We start from the raw sequence: 20,939 nt of genomic DNA on the forward strand, positions 1-20,939 counted from the left end.
GAGCAGACAGACAGCAGCGGATCCCAAACAGCCTGATTAACTCCCGCTCTGCTTGGGATGAAGCTCGGGCTGCAGGAGAGCGACGGCCGGTTAATGAGGGAAGGGGCTGTTTGCTCTGCCGCCACAGGAGGCCGACGGTGGAGGAGGCCGGTTTTACTGCAGGTTATTTAACTCAAAGCCCACGAACAAATAAGGAGGAGAGCGAGGAAGAGACCTGAAACACTTGTAGCGAGAGAGGAGGGATCAGAGCAACACCAAAAGTAGATTTCTGACTTCAGGGAACGAGGCCAGGACTCGCAGACTTGCATAGTTTCTCTGCAGGAGAAGGTGAAGTGCAGACGCTCATTAGACTGTTATGAAATCTCGGAGAATGATGGATTCACATTTTTCTAAGAAGAATAACAAGAGTGGAAGTCAGAGTCTGAGAGAGTCATCACAGAGGAGCTGAGCTCTGCTCTCATAACAACTGTGATCACAAACAGAATCCATCTTTGATCTTTGCTTCTCAACTTTTGTAATTTCTCCTTTTTTTTTTCTGTTTTTAGGTTTGTCATCCACCTCTCACTTTGCAGACTTTGATAATCTGTATTGTTTCACTGTTGGTCGCTTCAGGAAGTAGTCAGACCCCTTCACTTTTTGCACATTTTATTTTGTCACAGATTTAATTTGAAAAATATTACATTACCTCCATCACCCAAAACAGGTTCAGATCCCCATTTCATTCACTCAGGTGTGTTTTAAGTGGGTTTAATGTTATTTTCAATACCCAAACGGATGTGAGAAGACCCGATTGTGATCAGACAGCAAAGGTCAGATTCAAAAATATCTTTATCAAGCTGGATGCAACAAAACAAACGAAAATCTGAGTCTAAACGAGTCGCATTTGTTATCCGTCACAGTGACAGTAGGTGGACTTTAGAGCTGACTTAGTCATGTTGTTTCAATCAGCAGGAGAGGATTAACAGAAAACCTGGATGTATTTTACCAAACTTCTTATAAGGAGGATGGACTATGTGTCAGAGTCAGGCTCAGAGAGAAGGAGACTATCGTTACATTAGGAAAGACACAAAGTTTTGTTTAGACAACTTGTAAATTAGCTTGTTAGCAGCGGTCAGCTGAGAAACTGGAGACAGATTCTTCTTGTATAAATCGTGATTGATATGTCTTTGAGTTAATCGGAGTTCACCTGTGTCACATTTAATGAAATAAACAGATAGATACATGTCAGGATAGAAAATGATCCATGAAGTCCAAGAACTCTCTGTAAACTATCATGACAAAAATCCTTTTTTTTTTTTAAAAAAACTGAAAATCTCGTGAAAACACTGAACATGTGAAATAATGTTTTAAAACTGTACAAAATTGTAAAAATAATGGAAAATATCCATAAAATAATGATAGTTTGGGAGATTCACATACAGTAAAACAGTGTAATTTTAGGTCACATTGTAAAAGAACTTACTATTGAATTACTATTTGTACAAACATAGATTTCTAATGTGGACATTATGTACTGTTTAAATTAATATTTTTGTTCTGTGATTTTACTAGATATCTGTAATTTAGCAAAACATTGAAAATCTGTAAAATAATAGTTAAATGTTTTTTTAAAGTTTTATTATACAGATATTTTTTTTAAACTGTAGTTTTACAGTCAAATGTTGTTTTAAAAATTACTATTTTGTAAATATACATAATATTCTTATAATTTTATTTTTATTTTTCATAATTTCTTTTTCTTCTTTTTTCTTTTTACATTTTGGCCTTTTTTTTAACTGAACTGTTAACATGTAAATTATACTTTTTCCTTGTGATTTTACAAGATATTATGTATAATTTTACAATGCACGGAAAACAACAGCAAACTATAAATATATAAATATGAAATATGAAAAGTCTGTTAAATAAAAACAGAAATAAAAATAAAAACTTCAGGGTGAAAATAAAAACAGACACATTCTAGAGGCTAAGTTTCAGCTGAACAAGACAGTAAAGTAGGCGTATAAAAAATAAAAAAGGTGAATACTACGGCTTAACTTAAACTTCAGGGTGAAAATGAGTATAAACCAACTACTGGACCTAATTATCCAGGATTTTTACCAAGAACAACGGCTAGCAGTTTCCCCCTGCTTCCAGTCTTTGTGCTAAGCTAGGCTAAAGACATGGGCAGAGATGAAACTGATATCAGACTCTGGGGGAAACTTGTGTTTCTGCTCACACGCTGTGCTGCAGCATAAATAACCAGGTCTTAGTTGGTATTCTACAGAGGACAGTGCGCCGACTCCCATTTGTATTCCGGCGGCTTCCCCTCACCTGAACGTCTGTTAAATCCAGCGGTCGTAAAACCAAACAGTTTTTGACTTCAGTTAAACAGGCTCCCCCTGATTTACTGCCCCGTAGCCCAAAATCTGTCCCTAATCTGTCCACAGATTCATTAATACACATCCAGGTTGGGACAGGCTTCATCTATCAGGGCATTCAGCGGAGAAAAATCAATGTGTGAAGGACAATGAAGAAGAAACTGGAACCGGAGGAAACGGAGCTGCTGGTTTAACTATGAGTGATGCATTAAACCGGAGTAGATGACGCTCTGGAGCACAGAGTGACCCTGAACACACCGTCATTTACAGGATCACTGTCCTGACGCTGCAGGGTTACACATAAAACAATAAAACATGTGTCACTAACAAACAGAAAGACCATGTTGTGTTTAGGTTTTATCTCACAGTAAAGTGAGAAGCCAAAGGTAGATGAGTGTTCAGGCTTCTGCACCGAATCCCTCACACAGTCTGTATTTGAACTGAATTGATTCCACAATTGTGACATCGCCCTAAACGGACTTATTTACTGTATTAACAAGTCTTCCTCGTATGCTCTGATTCGAATCGAGTCCCTAAACCATCACTCTCTGCCCCTGTATCATCCACTAATTCAGTTATTCCACTCAATCTGGAAAACAAAAAAACGTAAAAAGCGTTTTCATCTTGTAATAGATCATAAAATACACAAAAAACTCATTTCTATCTATGTGTGCTGCCTTTCTCCATCACGTCCTTGTGCAGCTTTTACCACAGTTACCCCAGTTAATGGAAACACTGGAAAAGAGTTGGAAAAATGCTATAAATCGGCGAGAGCAACCTTCCCTATCTGACCACATGCATTATTAAATAGCATTTCCTACATCAATAGAAAGGAGCAGGATTAAGACACGCATTAACACACATTGTAAAAACGTTTACAATGTCCTCTATGTCAGTTTGTTGTGCACATCAGTTTAATGGACTGAAGGTTTGTACGGGGGCAGTGCAGGGTGCTCTAAAACACTAAAACTAGATCAGAAGGCAAACAAATACTGAGATAATTCGACATTTTTTCAACTCATATTGTTCAACTGATAATATTTATAATGAAAAAAACGAATGCAGAATAGACGAATGTTCCGTCACGCCTTCAGACGTTCGGACCCCACTGTACGCGCTGACGCTGTTTTGTTGTGTACTTTACAAACAGCTCCGATGGTTCCTGTTACATCAGGGTTTCATCATCCTGACATCACAGACCAACAGTACACAGCTCCTCTGGGAGTCTGAACACAGCGTTCGGTTTCGTCTGCTGCCTCTGCAGCTCCGAACTGTCAGAGAGAAATCAAAGGCCAAAGCGTTTCTTTTCAGCACCAGCCAAACTATGTATATATATTTATATTTTTTTTTAAAAACAACCACGCAGAAAATAAATAGATAAATAAACCTCAGTCAGACGAATCAAATGAATCCCATTAGAGAAGAATCAGAGTCTGAGGAGACAAAGGCATCAAAGGCTGGAGATCCAAAAACCTGCTCGAGAAAATCAAGGAGGAAACTAAAACGATGTTCTGCTCAAGTGTCTCAGGGCTCTGATCCCAGTCTGGGTTGTTTGATTTTGGCTCTGACTGATACAGAATGTGATCTGTCATGTAGATGTGGATTAAATATGTATCTGACACTCTGACGAATCACAGCTGCAGCCTGTAAATTCACAAGCAACCTCATTAAAAATACAAAAGGTTCTGGTTCAAAACTATCAATCTGATCAGTTATAACTGTTGATATGATGTAAAATACACTGACATGAGGCTGGAGGAAAGATGTCTCGCTCCTTTGGATTAAAGAAACACCCTCAGCTTATATGCAAACAAGCTCAGCTGTAAGCTCGTGTTATCAATTATTTACATGCTAAACATCTATTCATAGTCTATTACTTATATTTTTATGCGTATATGTTTACGTGTTCACACAAAAACATCTACACTGAACATCTGAAAAAGCTCCTCAGCTGCATTCTGAGGATGAGAATCCGCTCCGTCGCCTCGGTGTGCTGGAGCAGGAGGACGTGATGGAGCGTCTCCTCCTCCATCTGCTCCCAGCAGGCCGAGGAGGTGAAAGGTGGCGCTCCACCCGCCTCGCTGTCACCAGCTGAGAGCCAGGGTGATGAATCAAACGCACGCCATCGCACGTCTTCGCTTACACAACCTGATGATTATCGCTCTGTCACCGTGTTTACGTGGCCATCTTGGAGCGTATCCTGGTTTTGATCAGGGGAAATGAGGTGAACTCAAGAAGAAATGTGGTTCATCAAGTCCTATATACATGTATGACACACCAAATTTGAACCTAATAGTGCATGAAAATGATCATTTGGAAAGTTAATACGTGATTTTGCGTGCTTTATGAGCCACAAAGGCAGATAGTCAGAAGTAAAAGTCAGCAATTAGAGCAAAATACGTCACATCACATAGCATAGAGGAGTCGTCTTTGCCCCTGCTCATCTCTTCTAATCCTTATCTGTTGCTGATCACCAGGAAAATTCTGGTTGATGTTTGTTATTGTTAAAGTGAACATAGCTTGGCTGATCCCACTTTTGTAAAGTCACAAACAAGGTGCTTTATTTTAAGCAGGTAAACAACTCCACTAAGGGCTGCAAGGTGGCTCAGTGGTTAGCAGCAAGAAGGTCGCCGGTTCACGTCCTGGTGAGGACACCCGGGATCTTCCTGTGTGGAGTTTCCCCGTGCAGCGTGGGTTCTCTCCGGGTTCTCCAGCTTCCTCCCACACAGTCCAAAAACATGTTGAGGTTAATTGGTGATAGCCCTGTGATAGACTGGTGACTTGTCCAGGGTGTCCCCTGCCTTCACCCTAAGTCAGCTGGGATAGACTCCAGCCCCCACGACCCTAGTGAGGATAAGCGGTGTATAGATAATGAATGGAAATACCTCCATTACATTACAGAAAGGAGTGCACATCTGAAACTGGCCTGTATGTTACTCTAGTGCAGATGCAGATTTTGCAAAAGTCCAGTTTCTGTTTCCTACACATAATCCAGTGGTGTCGCCCAGCCGCCAGTTGCTGTTTAAAGTGCACACAAGGAGTCCAAGTGGCCAGACGACCCTAATAAACTGTGAATTTATTGACGCCAGCAAGATGAGCAACTAATGTGGCGCCTATGAACACTGTGCCTTGCTGTCTTCACATCTGCTGTTCGTTCAATTGAAACCTGAGAGGGACAAATTGGTGCGTCTTTACAGGGCAATCGGTTGGTAGAAGCTGTAAATCAGCTGTCCTGCACCTGCCCGAAACATAATAAAAGATGGACATACTCAATCTTTTAAACATGTAACATAAACCAAGGGAAGACATCCCCTATAGGAACAATGTGAATTTTCCTTTAAAATACATGTTTTTGAATATCAGCACATTGTGTACACAAGAAGGAAGTAGAGGGACATAACATCACACCAGACTGCAGCTAAATTAATTATTAATAATCTTATCTAAATTATCTAATCTAACCTCACAAAGTCACTTTAAATTTAAATTTTTTAATTGAATTTCCCTTCTGGGATAAATAAAGTATTTTTAATTTTTTCATTTCATTAAGCAATACAAAGTTGTTATTTGTGCAAAAAAATTCTGTGCTCAAATTTTGTTGCTCTGACTTTAACTGTAACATTAATGTTGAACAACACATGTAGAAATTATCTTTAATTTTTAAACTGAGTGGCCTCAGACAAAAGTTTTACCTTAATTTTCTTATTACTGATATTTAAATCATAAAAATAATGCCAAATTAGCAGGGATGTTTAGCGAACATTAGCAAAAATGTCATGCTACCTAACTAGTGCTACAGCAAGCTAATATAGCATAGCATTATTAGCTTAACATAAAGTTTGATTATTGCCTATTCAATTACAACTGAGGGGCCTATAGGACAAAAGTTATAACTGTACTTTATTTTCACTGATATTTAAACTGATATCATAAAAAACTGTCAGATCAGCGGCAAATGGTTTCATAGTTAATTTAGCCATTAGCAGAAAAGAGTTCAAGCTAGCTAGCTAGTGTTACAGCAAGGTAATATATCATAACATTATTAGTTTAACAACTAATTAGTTTAGTTAGTTTTAGTTTAAATTAGTTTAACATTAGGTCATCTAGTTAGCGCTTTTGAAAGATATTTTTTTTTTTTTTTTGGTGGTTAGCTATTATATTACTGTATTAGATGATAGTGTACATAATTTATCAGAAATCTAGCATTAGCAACCTCAAAAAAGTCAGATTATTATATTTTCAAATATCACATAAAAGGTTTTTGTTATTTTTTGTTCAAACTAATAGATAAAGCACCACATGATTTTTGTGTCAACAGGAAACCAAGTTTGCATGTGTATATTCTGAATAATAAAAAAACACACAGAGGCTCATAAAATCAGAATATTAAATCCTCTTACCTCTAAAACATATTTTTTTCTTCAGACGAGCAAAATGATTTTAATGTTATTTAAAGATTAGTAAGGTCACTGTCATCCAAGAAAAGGCCTGAAATTAAAACTGACTACATCTCACCTCAGGGGGCTTCTTAACACGCTTTACGCTTTATCTTTGCTGGTTTCTGGTACTGATGGCAGCCCTACAAGGACCCGCTTTTAAATTATTTATTATTCGTCCTTTTAACTTCTAGTGTGATTGTCCCAAGGTGGTTACCGTTTGTAAAACCAAATTCCTATCATCTGTGCTGAAATGGAAATATAAAGCGAAGCCTCCTCTTGTAATACTGAAAATCCTACACGTACACGCTGTCAAATCTAAACTTTTGAAGGACCTGCAGAGGTGGATTCGCTGCAGAAATCACACAGCGATGAACATAATGTCAGGGAAAATGGATTCCTCATTAAAAATTGGAGGAGCGGTGATATAACCCTGCAGGTCGTTACGCAACGCGCTCTCCAAATTCAGAGTGAAATACGAGGGAGTGCGTTCAAACACCACCTGTGTGTGTGTTTTCCACATAATCCACTTTTATAGAGCCAACACAGAGCACAAGAGTCTTATTAGAAACTTCCCAGCTCTAAGGAGGGAAGGAGGCTTTCTAGTAACCGAACAAGGCGGAACGAAGATTTATGTTCCAATAAGGAGAAGAGCAAGAAAGTGTTCATGGTAGGAGGCATGAAAGACAAAATAGAATTTTAAAGAAGGGAGGACAGAAGCTTCCTCCAGAGTTTTAAACGTGTATCTTAACCAACAGTGCACCTTTCCTACACTGAAAGTTAACAGTTTAACCAGTTTAACTGAAATTATGTCAATAATTTACTTCTATTTTACACATTTTCCCTGTTTTGTTTAATTACAGATATTTACTACGAAAATCACAGAAAAACAATTTTCATTTAAAAATTACGTGTAATAAAACAGACAAAACTGTAAACAATGTCCACAATAAAAAGCTGTATTTTCACAAATGGTAGTGTCTTTAAATCAGTAAATATATATATATATATATATTGGTATTTTGCAGACATTTGCAGTAATGTTAAAGAAAATGATATACAATTGTGCTAACTGTTTTTGTTTTTTTCATCAGATGTTAACTATTTTGTTGAATTACAAATAAAATCCCAGAAAAAATGCACCAATTCACACATTGACTGCAAAGAAAACAGGCCAAAAACTGTATATAATCACCACATTGCAAACAGTAGTTTGTTCTTTAACAATGTGATTAGCAAACACTATTTTGCTGTGTTTAAATCAGCTATGACATCATTATTTTACAGGTATCTGCTGTTATTTTCACCAGTTAAACTATTTTTGACCGTTTCAGTATTCCACCATTTTTTTAAACATACTTTTTCTGGCACTCTTGCATTTTTTTTTTAACTTACAGTGTACATAACTGTCTAAATGTAATTAAAAACTGGGTCCTGATCATTTTCAGTAGTTTAAACCTGATAAATCCCTGTTGGTGCATCTGTCAGTCTCCTCCCTCAGGGGCTTGATAGACTTTGAATAAGCCCTTGTTGTTTTAAAATTTAGTCAGCTCCACAGCTGAGAGGTCAAACTGAACAACGATGAGTCTGAGACATGTTGGAGCATTTAGAAATATCATAACTCTGTTTCTGTATCACCAGGTCGAAGTGAAATATGAAAAACTGCAGCAAACATTTTGCTTTTTTCACTTCATCAAAATTCTAAATCAGAGGTTGAATAACAGCCTCACAACAATGACTCAGTTCCACTGACCAGCTCCAGAAACTGCCAACTGCAACACAAATCTGATGCAACACAGCAACACTGCATCCGCTTCAATTATAGTAGCTAGTAACTTCGAAATTTTAGACATTTGGAGAGTTTAGGAACATTTCAAACGTTTGAGTGACAAATGTTATATTATTGGGCAGCACAATGGCTCATGATAGGATAGGATAGTTACTTTATTGATCTTTTGACAGTGGTTAGCACCGCTGAATCGCAGCAAGAAGATCCCCAGTTTTCGTCCTGGTGAGGACACCCAGGATTTTTCTGAATGTTCTCCCCGTGCAGCGTGGGTTCTCTCTGGATTGTTGAGGTTAATTGGTGATTCTACATTGTCCGTAGGTGTGAATGTGAGTGTGCTTGGTTGTCTGTCTCTAAGTGTAGCCCTGTGATAGACTGGTGACCTGTCCAGGCCCTAAGTCAGCTGGGATAGACTCCAGCCCCCCATGACCCTAGTGAGGATTAAGCGGTGTATAGATAATGGATGGATGAATACTATAATTATCAATTAAACCGTCTTGACAAATCATCCCCACATTATTATATAAATGGCACAACAAGTATCTTATCTCCGTACACTGACTCCTCCTCTGTTTCACTTTGAGGTTGTTTGTTAGAGATCCACGGAGCCCTGGTGTGGGCAGCAGGTCTCTCAGGTCTCCACATCTGGCTGCGCTGCTTGACAATACAGTTTATGACTTATCAACTTCAGAACCTTCTCCTTGAGCTTGAGCAGTAATTTATTATTTTTATACCGTGTCTCTGTCTGCTTTGTCTTTCTTTTATGTTTTTATTGTGAATAATTTTGTGGCATCTGATTCAAGACGGTGCTTTACACATAAACTTTTAAAAGTTTTCTATTTCATTCTACTGAGAAAGCAATCAAGGGAGTAGAAAGAAATTAGAGAAGATGCTTCCTAAATATCAAGTGGGGAGGAAGTAATGCAATAATGTCTTGTGCAGGGCAGTAAGCAGGTAGGAAGACTTTTGTTTTGGAGGAAAGCTACTGACAAAGCAGTATTGAGTTGCTTTAGATGGCACAGGTGCATCTATCATTTTGTACAGAACTGTGCTTAAAAATTATTTTCATAAAAGATCAATAAAAAAAAGAGAAGCACCATCAGAGTTAGGGTTTTAAAACAAATGATTCAAATTATTAAATGAATTAAAAGGAAGAAGTAATGCAGTAAAACTTAGATTAGAAAAGCAAAATTCTTAAACGTTTTGTGCTATTTTTAAATGAAAAATAAAAAACTATTTTCAAAATACTTAATTTTCTGCCACTAATTAATCAGTTTATTAATTTCAGCCCTATTGTACATTAAGTTTTGTAAGCGCTTCATATTTTTCAAAGTCTTACCTTTTGACCTCAGTAAAGCTGTCATACTAGTGTAGTGGAGCAAAAATATTTCAGCTTTCCCTCTGAAACGACAAGAACCTCCCAGCCACAGCTGAGTAAATGTACTTGGTTACATCGCACGACTGGAAAGGACCCCGTTTAAGGTGAATTAAACTCTTAAAATGAGATTTGACTGTTTATAAAATATGCTTTAATTACATTTAAATTATTGATCGCCCAATATGACCAGAGGTCCTGGTGACACCGGGCAGGTTAAAAAGTAAATGATTCTCCAGGTGCTGTGCAGCTCCGGCTCCAATCCACGCTGCCCACCAATCATCAACTGATCGGACAGAAATCATACAGACATAAAAAATTCAATTTCCAGAAGTTAATTTACTCCTCCAAGCAGGGAGTGAGCAGCCAATCTGAGTTTAATTTGTGCAGGAGGGAGAGGTGATGGAGGAGAGGTGACTCCGAGAATATTAACGAGGACGTGCTTTTATTTTGAAAAAAACATCTGTACATTTTTTTTTTTTTTTACTGGGGGAGTTAAAAAAAAAAAAAAGTTCATTAATCTAAACATCCCTATACACCACCAACACACACTCTGATGGTGTGATGACACGCTCTGAGTTTTGTTGACATGCGACCAAACAACTGGGTTCTAATTACAGTTTCTGTAAATAAACAACATATAGAAAACAGCTGTCAGACTGCAGTGTGAATGATAAGTCCTGATATTGGAATTTAAATGGGTTTGGAAACGCCAGCCTCCTACTCACACATGTGGCTCAGAGATAACACACACACACACACACACTGGACAGCGTGTGTGTGTGTGTATAAATGCTGGTGTTGCTCACATTGTGAGGACATAAATCTGTTCACAGAGTCACATTGTGGGAACTTGTGCATCTTCTGGGGACAAAAATCCAATAACAATCAATAATGGGCATTTTAGGACGGAAACTTTATCAGATTTTTAAGAAATCGGGTCAGGATGGTGTAAGGTCAGCGTAACGCTAAGATAAGGTTAGAGTAATTAGTATCCTACCTGTGTTTTCTAAGGCTCTTGGAAAAGTTGCAGCTCACCAGTTAATGTAGACTCAGATAATTATTCACAACCTTCTGGCTTCTGTCTGTATTATTGTACAAAGACTGCTTCTTTAAAGTAGAAGTTTTCATTTTTTTAACTTGTCATTATGAATTCAAAGTTAATTACACAATGTAGCAGCTATAGAATCAGTACACCATCAGTGTTTAGGTTGGTTTAATCATCCTCGACACTCCTACAGTTGTTGGTTAATGAAGTGGTTTTAATGCGGTTGACTTTTAAAATCTTCCAGGTTTTATCGCCGTGCTGTTAACATGCCTCTTGGATCTACAATGTCTCAAACTCCAACAGACTGGTGAGTCTATGTAAAAACAATGGATTGTGACCTTTTTCTGAGTTTCCTGAGCTGTTAATGTTGCTGGTTCACCTGATTTCCAGCAGCTTTAACTATTTGGCCACGTGGGATAGAGATTAAAGCGCCACCACTAGAGCAGCCATGGTTCAGGAGGTACAGTGGGTTGTCTATTAATCAAAAGCTTGGCAGCTCGATCCTTGTGCCGAAGGACTTTGGGCAACACGCTGAACCTGTTACAGCTCTGCCGCCTTTGGTGTGTGCGTGTAAATGGGTGAATGAATAAATAAGAAACACAGTAAAGCCCTTTGTACATCCAGCTAAGGTTATAAGGTGCGATGAAAGTTTAACCACTTAGTCTTCATTATTATTGTGCTGTGGGGGACAAAAAAAATACTCTGTGGCTTGTTCGTGTTTCTGTCATAATCAAATTGGACTCAGCTAAGAGGAGGGTGCAGCTTCGGTGTGCCCTCAAAAAAGGAAAAGGAAATTTTTTGAGGAACATTTGCACACATAGAGGTGAGCATAACAGACGAGGTGGCCGAGTGGTTAAGGCGATGGACTGCTAATCCATTGTGCTCTGCACGCGTGGGTTCGAATCCCATCCTCGTCGTATCACAAGTTTTCTAGGTGTAGTGGTGACTCAGTGGTTAAGGCTTTGGGCTACTGAAGTTTTTCAAGTCTTCTGTTCGTGGATGACTCTCAAGTCCTGCATGGTGTTGGTCAGCAATACCAAACCAAGGACCCATGCTGGACTAGCCTTCCATGCTTCATCATACTTGTCTCCACCAGTGACAAGTATGACCAAGCATGGAAGGCTAGTAGGATCAGTCTGATGTTGGGGACCTGCATTGCCTTCTATGTTGTGTTTGCTAATCTGAGCCCACTGCCGCACAGTAAGGCAGGGCCGTAGCCAACAATAAAGAGCTTATTAATGTAAACATCTTTGAACTCCTGACCTTACGGGCATTCGCCCAAAGCCTTTATCACTGAGTCAGGACTACACTTACAAAACACACAAATCGACGAGGATGGGATTCGAACCCACGCGTGCAGAGCACAATGGATTAGCAGTCCATCGCCTTAACCACTCGGCCACCTCGTCTGCTGTAAATGTCATATCCCTCTTTCCAAATGTTTTACCAAACCACTCCCCTTTCACTATTTTGTGGGCACACTGAAGCTGCATCTTTGCTCCGAAACCCAAACAAGCCACAGAGTTTTCCCCCTATTGCAGAATAATAATGAATGGTTTGGCCCTACTTCAAACTATGTTATTACTCCATATTAAACTACTACTATTCTTCAGTGAATGCGCTTCTCTCGTCTCTTTCATTTCCTCATTGGTGCTTTTGATGAAAGTGAGGTAGCAGTCTGTCTGGATCTAAAAGAGGCTTTTCACTTAACCACAGTCATTCAGATGTATACAGACAATAAGTTGATACATGTATCTAGTAGAACTGGTTATTAGGTTTCCACCCAGCTGTCACATGGGTTACAGTCACGTCTTGAACTGTTTCAGATGGGTTTTTTCCAGGGCTCACTGCTCTAATCAGTGGTTTGCTCTGCCCTGACAGAAGAAACGTCCGTTGTGTCTCCATCTTGGACCAACTGACCACAATATCAAGCTGTGTTATATCCTAATACTAGTTCAGTCGTGGCTTCGTTATGTAACTTCTGCTAATTTTGCAGGCTAATATAAATGCACTGTAAACACTGGAAAGTACACATTTTACAAGTTTTTAACAATATATATATATATATATTTAACAATTTACTGTTATGTTACAGATTTTTCCTGTTTTGTTAAATTACAGATAATAACTAGTCAAATAAGAGAAAGAAATTTGAACGGGGAAAGTCATCAGTAAACGAAGAACCTCGAGCAGATCTGGTACCTACACTGGCTTAGAGTGGCCATAATATTTGTGGAGTTGGATCTACAGCTCAGTTTGGGAACCACTGCTTGTATAAACAGCAATAAAACTGAATTAAAACTGCATTTAAATTGCCGCTGCTCCGTACAATGTGGATGTTCACTGGAGCTTGGAGCTAATCATGAGTTTGTCATCCTTTGAAAACAGTAAAATTAGTGAATTTCTAAATATGTAAATGACAGCATGATGCTAAGTTATTCATCACTGGGAGAAAAAAATAAATTAAAGGCACATTAAAGACTTTCTGAGACGAGTAATTCAAACATTAGAGAGCTATAAACTGATCTTAGACAGTCTGTCAACATCAAAAAGACGAGACATAAAAATAAGTTCGTCTTTGACAAAAACTAAATGCTTTTAATATTCTTTAATATTCTGCAAAGTTCTGTCACCTGAGGACAAAAGTTCCCCGCTGTCCTTTAAAAAAACACCCAGCCTGTTTCTTCTTTGTGCTGTCAGTCACTTTGTGAGTCTGCATGCCGGGATTTCTCCCTAAATATCTCGTCTGGGAAACAGAAGTGGATCATTATGAGACGCTGCAGAGCTCCTGAAGGTGAACAAGAGAGATGAACATGAAAATACTAAAAAAGAAAAAAAAAAAAAAAGGAAACTCCTGCAGCAAAGTGAAACATCACTTTCACTTCAACTTCGGTTAACTTTGCTCAAAGTTACCAGAGACAAATAAAGCATCAAAAGTTGATCCATCACGACAGAGCAAAAGAGACACAGCGACCTCCTTCAGAAAAATTATTATCCAAAGACAGCGCAGTGTGTCTGTGTGTGTGTGTCAGGTCAGTCTAAGAATACCAGCTCAGACCTGCTGCTGTAAAAGATGGAAGAAACCTCCTCATCGATCACCAGCGACTCAAACGTTGCCCCACTTTCAGAGGATAAGACGGCCGAAGCCTCTTTGCTCTCCCTCCTGGAGATTCTGAAACGCCAACGGTCATCAAGGTGAGCAAAGTCACTGCCGAGGACTCGGCCAATGTGCCGGGGCTCTAATGGAAGGAATAAACTTGTCTCAGGTGCCTCAGTGCTCGATTATCATTAAAAAATACCAATTTAAAAGGATTCAGAGCACCAGGTTCTCCCTTTAAAGGTCTCACATGGGTAAAAAAAATCAATTTATTTATGGTTGTTACAAACCTGGAGGTGTAACTTGAAAGCTGTCAAGCCATAAATACACAACTAGATGGACTTCCAGCTTTACAAGGTGGTAAGAATCTGGCCAAAGTGCTTCATATCACCACAAACCAGTAGACGTCCAGCTCATATCTGGTGTAATCCCATCCCCTCACTGCTTCCAAGTGAACTATTCAGAAGCAACTCAGGTCATCAGGTCTATTAAATTTCTAGAGCTGCTTCTGCTCACTCTACAATGTCTCAGCCACAAGCAAAACACACCAAATGTTATTCTGCCGGCTGCAAGAGTGAACACAAGAGTCCTCATGTACTGCCAGCATCTAAGGAACTGAAGATCCAGTGGGTTACTTATATTGTTAAAGACACTGGCACCACAGTAACAGTTAAATCCTTTGTGTTGCCACTTGTATGGTTAATGTGACTAACGTTACTATCATCTTTGATTGTATGCCAATTGCAAATTTCCCCATGGTGGGATAAATAAAAGCTTATCTTATCTTGTGCCTATACGTCAGAGGTCTGTGGAAATTGTGAAGCTGAAGGAAATTCAGAGATGGTGGAAACTTTAAGACAGATTTTAAATCAATAAGACCTAGATGGGTTACTGTGCTTCCATATTGCCTTCTGTACATCAGTGCAACTTAAATTCAGTCGGTGTACATCTGTTTTCTTCTCTTTTGCTTTGTGCGCTCACATAAAAAGCATTTTAATACAGCCAAATTCCCAATAAAGGTGCTCTCATTTACATGTTTTCTGTGTCTGTTGTCAATAACAGTGGAATGCTGCTGATTAAGGCTACATGTTAAGTCACAGTCACTTCAGAGGCATTTTGAAGCTACAGCTCTGCATTGCTAAAGTACAGACTTTATAACTGCAGAGTCGCCAAACACAAGTTAAATCAATCAGTCAGTTAAGTCAAAGGTCATTCAGAGAGTTTAACCTTTAACTATGTGGGTTTCCATTAATTGCAAGGTTGGCCGTTCGATCCATAGCCGGAGGAGTCTTTGAGCAAGAAACTAAACCCCAAGTTGCTCCAATGGGTGGCAACTCCCATCAATGGCAGTTCTATAGCCATTGGTGTATGAGTGAGAATTGCAAAGCCCTTAGTAGAACCAAGTTTAGGTTAAAAGGCGCTGCTTTAGTTTTAGGACTTAGTCTCGCTTAGCCAAACCATTCATTATCATTCTGCAATGGGGGGAAACTGTGGCTTGTTTGTGTTTCTTAAAACCAGTCTCAATCATATTGGGCAGAGCTAAGCGAAAGATGCAGCTTCAGTGTGCCCTCAAAATAGTGAAAGGGGAGTGGTTTGGAAAAACATTTGGAAAGAGGGATGTGACATTTACAACAGACGAGGTGGCCGAGTGGTTAAGGCGATGGACTGCTAATCCATTGTGCTCTGCACGCGTGGGTTCGAATCCCATCCTCGTCGATTAGTGTGTTTTGTAAGTGTAGTCCTGACTCAGTGATAAAGGCTTTGGGCTAATGACCGTAAGGTCAGGGGTTCAAAGATGTTTACATTAATAAGCTCTTTTTTGTTGGCTAAGGCCCTGCCTTACTGTGCGGCAGTGGGCTCAGATTAGCAAACATAACATAGAAGGCAATGCAGGTCCCCAACATCAGACTGATCAGACAAGTATGATGGAACATTTGCACACATAGAGATGACAACAGACGAGGTGGCCGAGTGGTTAAGGCGATGGACTGCTAATCCATTGTGCTCTGCACGCGTGGGTTCGAATCCCATCCTCGTCGATTAGTGTGTTTTCTGACTCGGTGATTGAGGGTTTGGGCTAATGATTGTAAGGTCAAGGGTTCAAAGATGTTTACGTTAATAAACTCTTCTTTGGCTAAGGCCCTGCCTTAATGTGTGGCAGTGGGCCAAAATCAGCAAAGACAACATAGAAGGCAAGGCAGGTCAACAACATTAGACTCATCATACTTGTCTCCACCAGTGTTTCTCCTGGTTTCCCGTAAGCATGGAAGACTAGCCCAGCATAGGTCCTTGGTTTGGTATTGCTGACTGTGTGGACCAACACCATGCAGGACATGAGAGTCATCCACGAACAGAAGATTCGAAAGACTTCAGTAGCCCAAAGCCTTAACCACTGAGTCACCACTACACCAAGAAAACTTGTGAGTCGACGAGGATGGGATTCGAACCCACGCGTGCAGAGCACAATGGATTAGCAGTCCATCGCCTTAACCACTCGGCCACCTCGTCTGTTGTCACCTCTATGTGTGCAAATGTTCCTCAAAAAAATTCCCTGTCACTATTCTGAGGGCACACCAAAGCTGCATCCTCCACTTAGCTGAGTCTAATGTGATTAGAAGAGAAATACGAACAAGCAATGGAGTATTTTTTCCCACATACACACAATAACACCATGCAGGACTTGAAAGTCGTCCATGAACAGAAGAACAGAACTATTCCACACTGTTTGAAGCAGAGAGGCATCGCGAGCACACTGACTCGACAATGTTGTTCAGCACATTCATGATTAGGCCACAGTTGGATGGTGTCATTCTGAACAATGATTGTCAAGAAAGACTTGAAGATCTTCTCTGCACACGTGGGTTCGAAGGTTTGGGGGTTTACAGTGTGCTGGGGCCTTAACTCCATCTATGTGTCTATCACGGCTGCACACTCTTAGGCCCCATTTACATGTAGCAAAAACGATGATATTTCAATGCGTTTGGGCCTTTGGTTTACAAACTCCAGCCAAAGTGGAGCTTTGGAAAAACTCCATTTTTATGTTTGCATGTAGACAGGAGGAGACGGAGCGACAAACGCATCATCAGAGTCATATGTGTGCGACCCATGTTTACAGTTAGGCAACTGTGATTGAAATGGATGCTGTTAAAAACAGTGCCAATATGCCCATGTACTTGGATTGACTTGCTTCCCAGTCAATGTTTTCAAGTATTTTACTTATTTTGTACTAACACCACATTTAGGAGTAGCTCCATTTCTCCGTCGGTCCAAACATACAACCCCTCGTGCCATTATTGTTGAAGTAACAGGAAGTAATTTGTGCCATTTGCTGTTGTGTTTTTTCCAAGATTCTGATTGGCTAGCATGACTTTATGCTTACACTGCCCCCTATAGGTTTGGCATGCTCACAGCAGCTCTTAACGACATGTTTATGCGGGTTTGTGTAAATGAAGATTTATTTATTTATTTTTTATTTTTTTAAATTATGTGGTGTGAACGATGTTCTTTGTGAAAACGTAGGTCCGTCTTTGTAAATATCCGGCTATGTGTAAACATGGCCTTAGTTTATTAATATAAACGTCTTGTAACCCCTGGCCTTCCTCAACCACCACTACTCCGAGAAAACTTGTGATTCGACGAGGATGGGATTCGAACCCACGCGTGCAGAGCACAATGGATTAGCAGTCCATCGCCTTAACCACTCGGCCACCTCGTCCACTGTAACTGCACCACACCTCCCTATAGGCAAAAGTTACACTACAACAATTCTCTGTCACTATTTTGAGGGCATACCCAAGCTTAGATTCTCCAAGATGCTGGAACAAGCTTCCTGTAAAAAACCCTGAAAAGCATTGCAACAAACGCAAACATATGATTAAAAAAAGCCATAGAAATGTACATAAACGGGGGCGTCCACATACATATGGCAGCACAGAGCATCCACTCTCCCTCCTGCACACTCTTGCTCTGCTGTCTCCCAGCAGGAGACGATGATTGGTCGAAGCCGGTGGCTGTCAGGCTCCTGATTGGCTGAGACACGGCGGAGTCAGATCAAAGTGATGTGAGCTGTTTTGGCCTGAAGCTCAGAGAGCAGGCAGGAGGCCACGCTGTGCGTTAGTGTCACTGCATCGGCCTCACAGCAGGAGAACCAACACTTTGGAAAAACAAGGCAAAGAGCTCCATAGCTGCTGCACAGATATAAAAATTTGTCTATTCTCACATTTTAACTTTAAACTGGAAGGACTCCCTGCTGCTGTGCCGGGTTTGGGTGGAAACCGCACGTCTATCTTGTCTCAGAAGAGACTTTGAAAACAACCCACAAACCTTTCAACGCCCTTTAGAACATCATTATACAGTAATAATGATGAATACTCATCGAAGGAGGAGGTGAGGTGACAGAATGAAGGGAGAGAAAGCAGAACTTCTGTTAATCCGTGTGATCGCCATGTTAGTGTGAATGGTTAATTGGCTGGCTGTGACAATCCTCACCCTATTCGAAGCTCAAAATGTGCAATTTAGGACAAAGTAAATGCATTTTGTAGCCCTCCAAAACCTCTCAACCTTTTAAAACCTTTCAAAAGCCTTAAAGACCTTTGAAGCTCCTTCAAAATCTGTCAAAACCTTAAAATCCCTTCACACATTCTTTGATAACACCTAAATATCACCATATTTAACCCTTTGCTGATGCAGCCAACACCATAATATACAAAAAATAAATGATCCCCACATATACAGCAGTGTTTATTTTAACACCTGATGCTCACGTGCTTCAGTTTTAGTCATTTAATTTCAAAGTCCAACAGCTTGTTTCTGTTTCACCTCAAGGTTTTTAGATTTTAAGGGATCTTCTTTCTGGCAAGACTCATTCACGCATAAAATCAGAGTGGTTCAGAAGCTACGTTTTTGCTCCAGAACAGTGGGGTGTTGGAGAGGTTAAACAGCACCAAATGATCACACAGGGGTTTTTACGTGACTTTCCGGTGAGCTGCGGTGTCAGAGCGCAGCGACAGTTCCTGTAAAGACGAGGTTGCGTTGATGTGTTGTCATCAGCGGCTGCAGATGGTTTACTCAAGTCTGCGGAAGAGACGTCAACAGCGTGATGAGGCATCAAAACTCAAGCAGCAGCAGCAGCTTGTTTGGCGCTGCAGACTGACATCAGATCAGCCTGTCAGGAAACACCTGCTTTGATCTCAGCTGAGCGGTTTAGTTTTACATTTTAAAGAGCTGCCGGCTGCCCGTGATTGGAAGCCTCTACAGTCCAGAAAAGAGATGAAACGATGCCGAGGAGGTTCAGTGGATTTACAACGCATCACTGCAGCGGCTGGATATCAGCGCTGATATCGATTCGCAAAGACTAAAATCAATTGCTTTTGGTTTGATTCAATTCTGATGAGTTGGTTACATCACATAAATACACATGTTGCGAAAGTGCTTCTCTCTTTCATGCTGGGAACTTAAATCTCAGCTAACTTCAACACAACTAACTAATTTGTCAACATAGTTGCGGATTATAAAAGTGCAAACTGATGTGGTAACTACAACCTGGACGGGGCTGTTGTTCCAGCTGCTGGAAACAGCTGGTCAACTGGACAAACGTCCACAAATATTGTTGCAGCAGCTTTTTCAGTCAGTATTTACAGCCTCCCCAAAAACAGATTAATTCTCCCATACACTTAATTACTTTAGTTTGAATCTTGCTAAAAACAACAGATCAGAGTCCTGCTACACCTGAACATTAATCGTATCTCTGCTGACAGAAACTCAGCTCTTGGTCTGCGTTAGCATTTGATAATCCTAGCTTAGCATTAGCATGAGCCTCAGGTACCCAGCTAAACTGAACAGCCACCAGGACAACTTGATGCCGCAGAATTCATCAACACAACTAACCACGCGAATCACATTTAGCAGTGAAACGTCAGGTAGCTATGCTCATATTATGGCCCCTCCTGGCAAACACACCTGTAACTCCATCTCAGTAAATGGTAAGAGGCACTCAAGCAGGTACAGCAAGTCTACTAGACATTTTTTTCTGATGTATTAGTAACACATTGTTTTTATCGATTAAATTATCACCAGCTGTTAATATTTATACCATTTTCGGCATCTTTGCATGGAGTTTAACAGGATAAGAAGCATTACAACTCTTTCAACCTGTAAAGGAGCCTGTGATTCTCCGGTTTGATATAGATACATAAATTCTCTGGACATGGGCAGCTGTGCACTAACAAATGGACTAACTGTGGCCTGATGGGAGCTTCAGGACCCACAGGGATCGGCGTGGATGTGTGTTATGTCTTGCCCTCAGCTCGCTCTTTCTCCGAAGGCGTGTGCTGTGATATAAATCAAACAGACAGTCGTCTCTGGTGAGATCAGCTGTCGGCTCCTCATCGCTTTAACCCTTTACCTGGTTCACACAGAAACCCAGGTGGTTCGAGGAGGAAGGTACTCTGACGTAACACCAAAGTGTCTCCTTGTGACTGCTCCGTCATGGACAGCTTAATAACTGTGGAGGATGACCCAAGCAACCAGTTTAATAATAAATTATTTATCTGGTTAATTACGTTTAATACCATAATTGATACTTTCGCAAACAGCTTATATAATCACTGGCTTTGAAGGGGCAGTCCACCAGTATTGACTGATGAAATGCAGTTCAGAAATGAGTCAGAATCATTTTGGCACAGAAAAAAAAAAGGCTTACAAATGAAGGGTGGAGTTTAACATTCACCAGGCAGGTAGTCACACCACTTAGCTGCATTAGGAGGTATTATCCTGTGTTTTTGGAGTTAAGCCCAAAGTATCTGCTGATTCTAGTGCTTCAGTTTGGATCATTCTGTT

At 40.2% G+C, this 20,939-nt stretch overlaps 6 non-coding genes across 6 annotated transcripts; 3 read left to right on the top strand and 3 right to left on the bottom strand.

Annotated features, from left to right (window-relative positions):
- The first annotated feature begins 11,840 nt into the window (after positions 1 to 11,840).
- Positions 11,841 to 11,922, top strand: trnas-gcu (transfer RNA serine (anticodon GCU)). The gene has a single exon. It is a non-coding gene; the product is annotated as a tRNA-Ser (tRNA).
- A 410-nt stretch (positions 11,923 to 12,332) lies between these two features.
- Positions 12,333 to 12,414, bottom strand: trnas-gcu (transfer RNA serine (anticodon GCU)). Its single transcript has one exon. It is a non-coding gene; the product is annotated as a tRNA-Ser (tRNA).
- A 3,322-nt stretch (positions 12,415 to 15,736) lies between these two features.
- On the top strand, positions 15,737 to 15,818 carry trnas-gcu (transfer RNA serine (anticodon GCU)). The gene has a single exon. It is a non-coding gene; the product is annotated as a tRNA-Ser (tRNA).
- Positions 15,819 to 16,059: 241 nt separating this feature from the next.
- trnas-gcu (transfer RNA serine (anticodon GCU)) lies at positions 16,060 to 16,141 on the top strand. Its single transcript has one exon. It is a non-coding gene; the product is annotated as a tRNA-Ser (tRNA).
- Positions 16,142 to 16,528: 387 nt separating this feature from the next.
- Positions 16,529 to 16,610, bottom strand: trnas-gcu (transfer RNA serine (anticodon GCU)). Its single transcript has one exon. It is a non-coding gene; the product is annotated as a tRNA-Ser (tRNA).
- A 1,125-nt stretch (positions 16,611 to 17,735) lies between these two features.
- trnas-gcu (transfer RNA serine (anticodon GCU)) lies at positions 17,736 to 17,817 on the bottom strand. Its single transcript has one exon. It is a non-coding gene; the product is annotated as a tRNA-Ser (tRNA).
- Between the last annotated feature and the right edge of the window lie 3,122 nt (positions 17,818 to 20,939).

This window comes from Stegastes partitus, unplaced genomic scaffold (assembly GCF_000690725.1).
Source record: "Stegastes partitus isolate 25-593 unplaced genomic scaffold, Stegastes_partitus-1.0.2 Scaffold588, whole genome shotgun sequence".
NCBI classification, from domain to species: Eukaryota; Metazoa; Chordata; class Actinopteri; family Pomacentridae; genus Stegastes; species Stegastes partitus.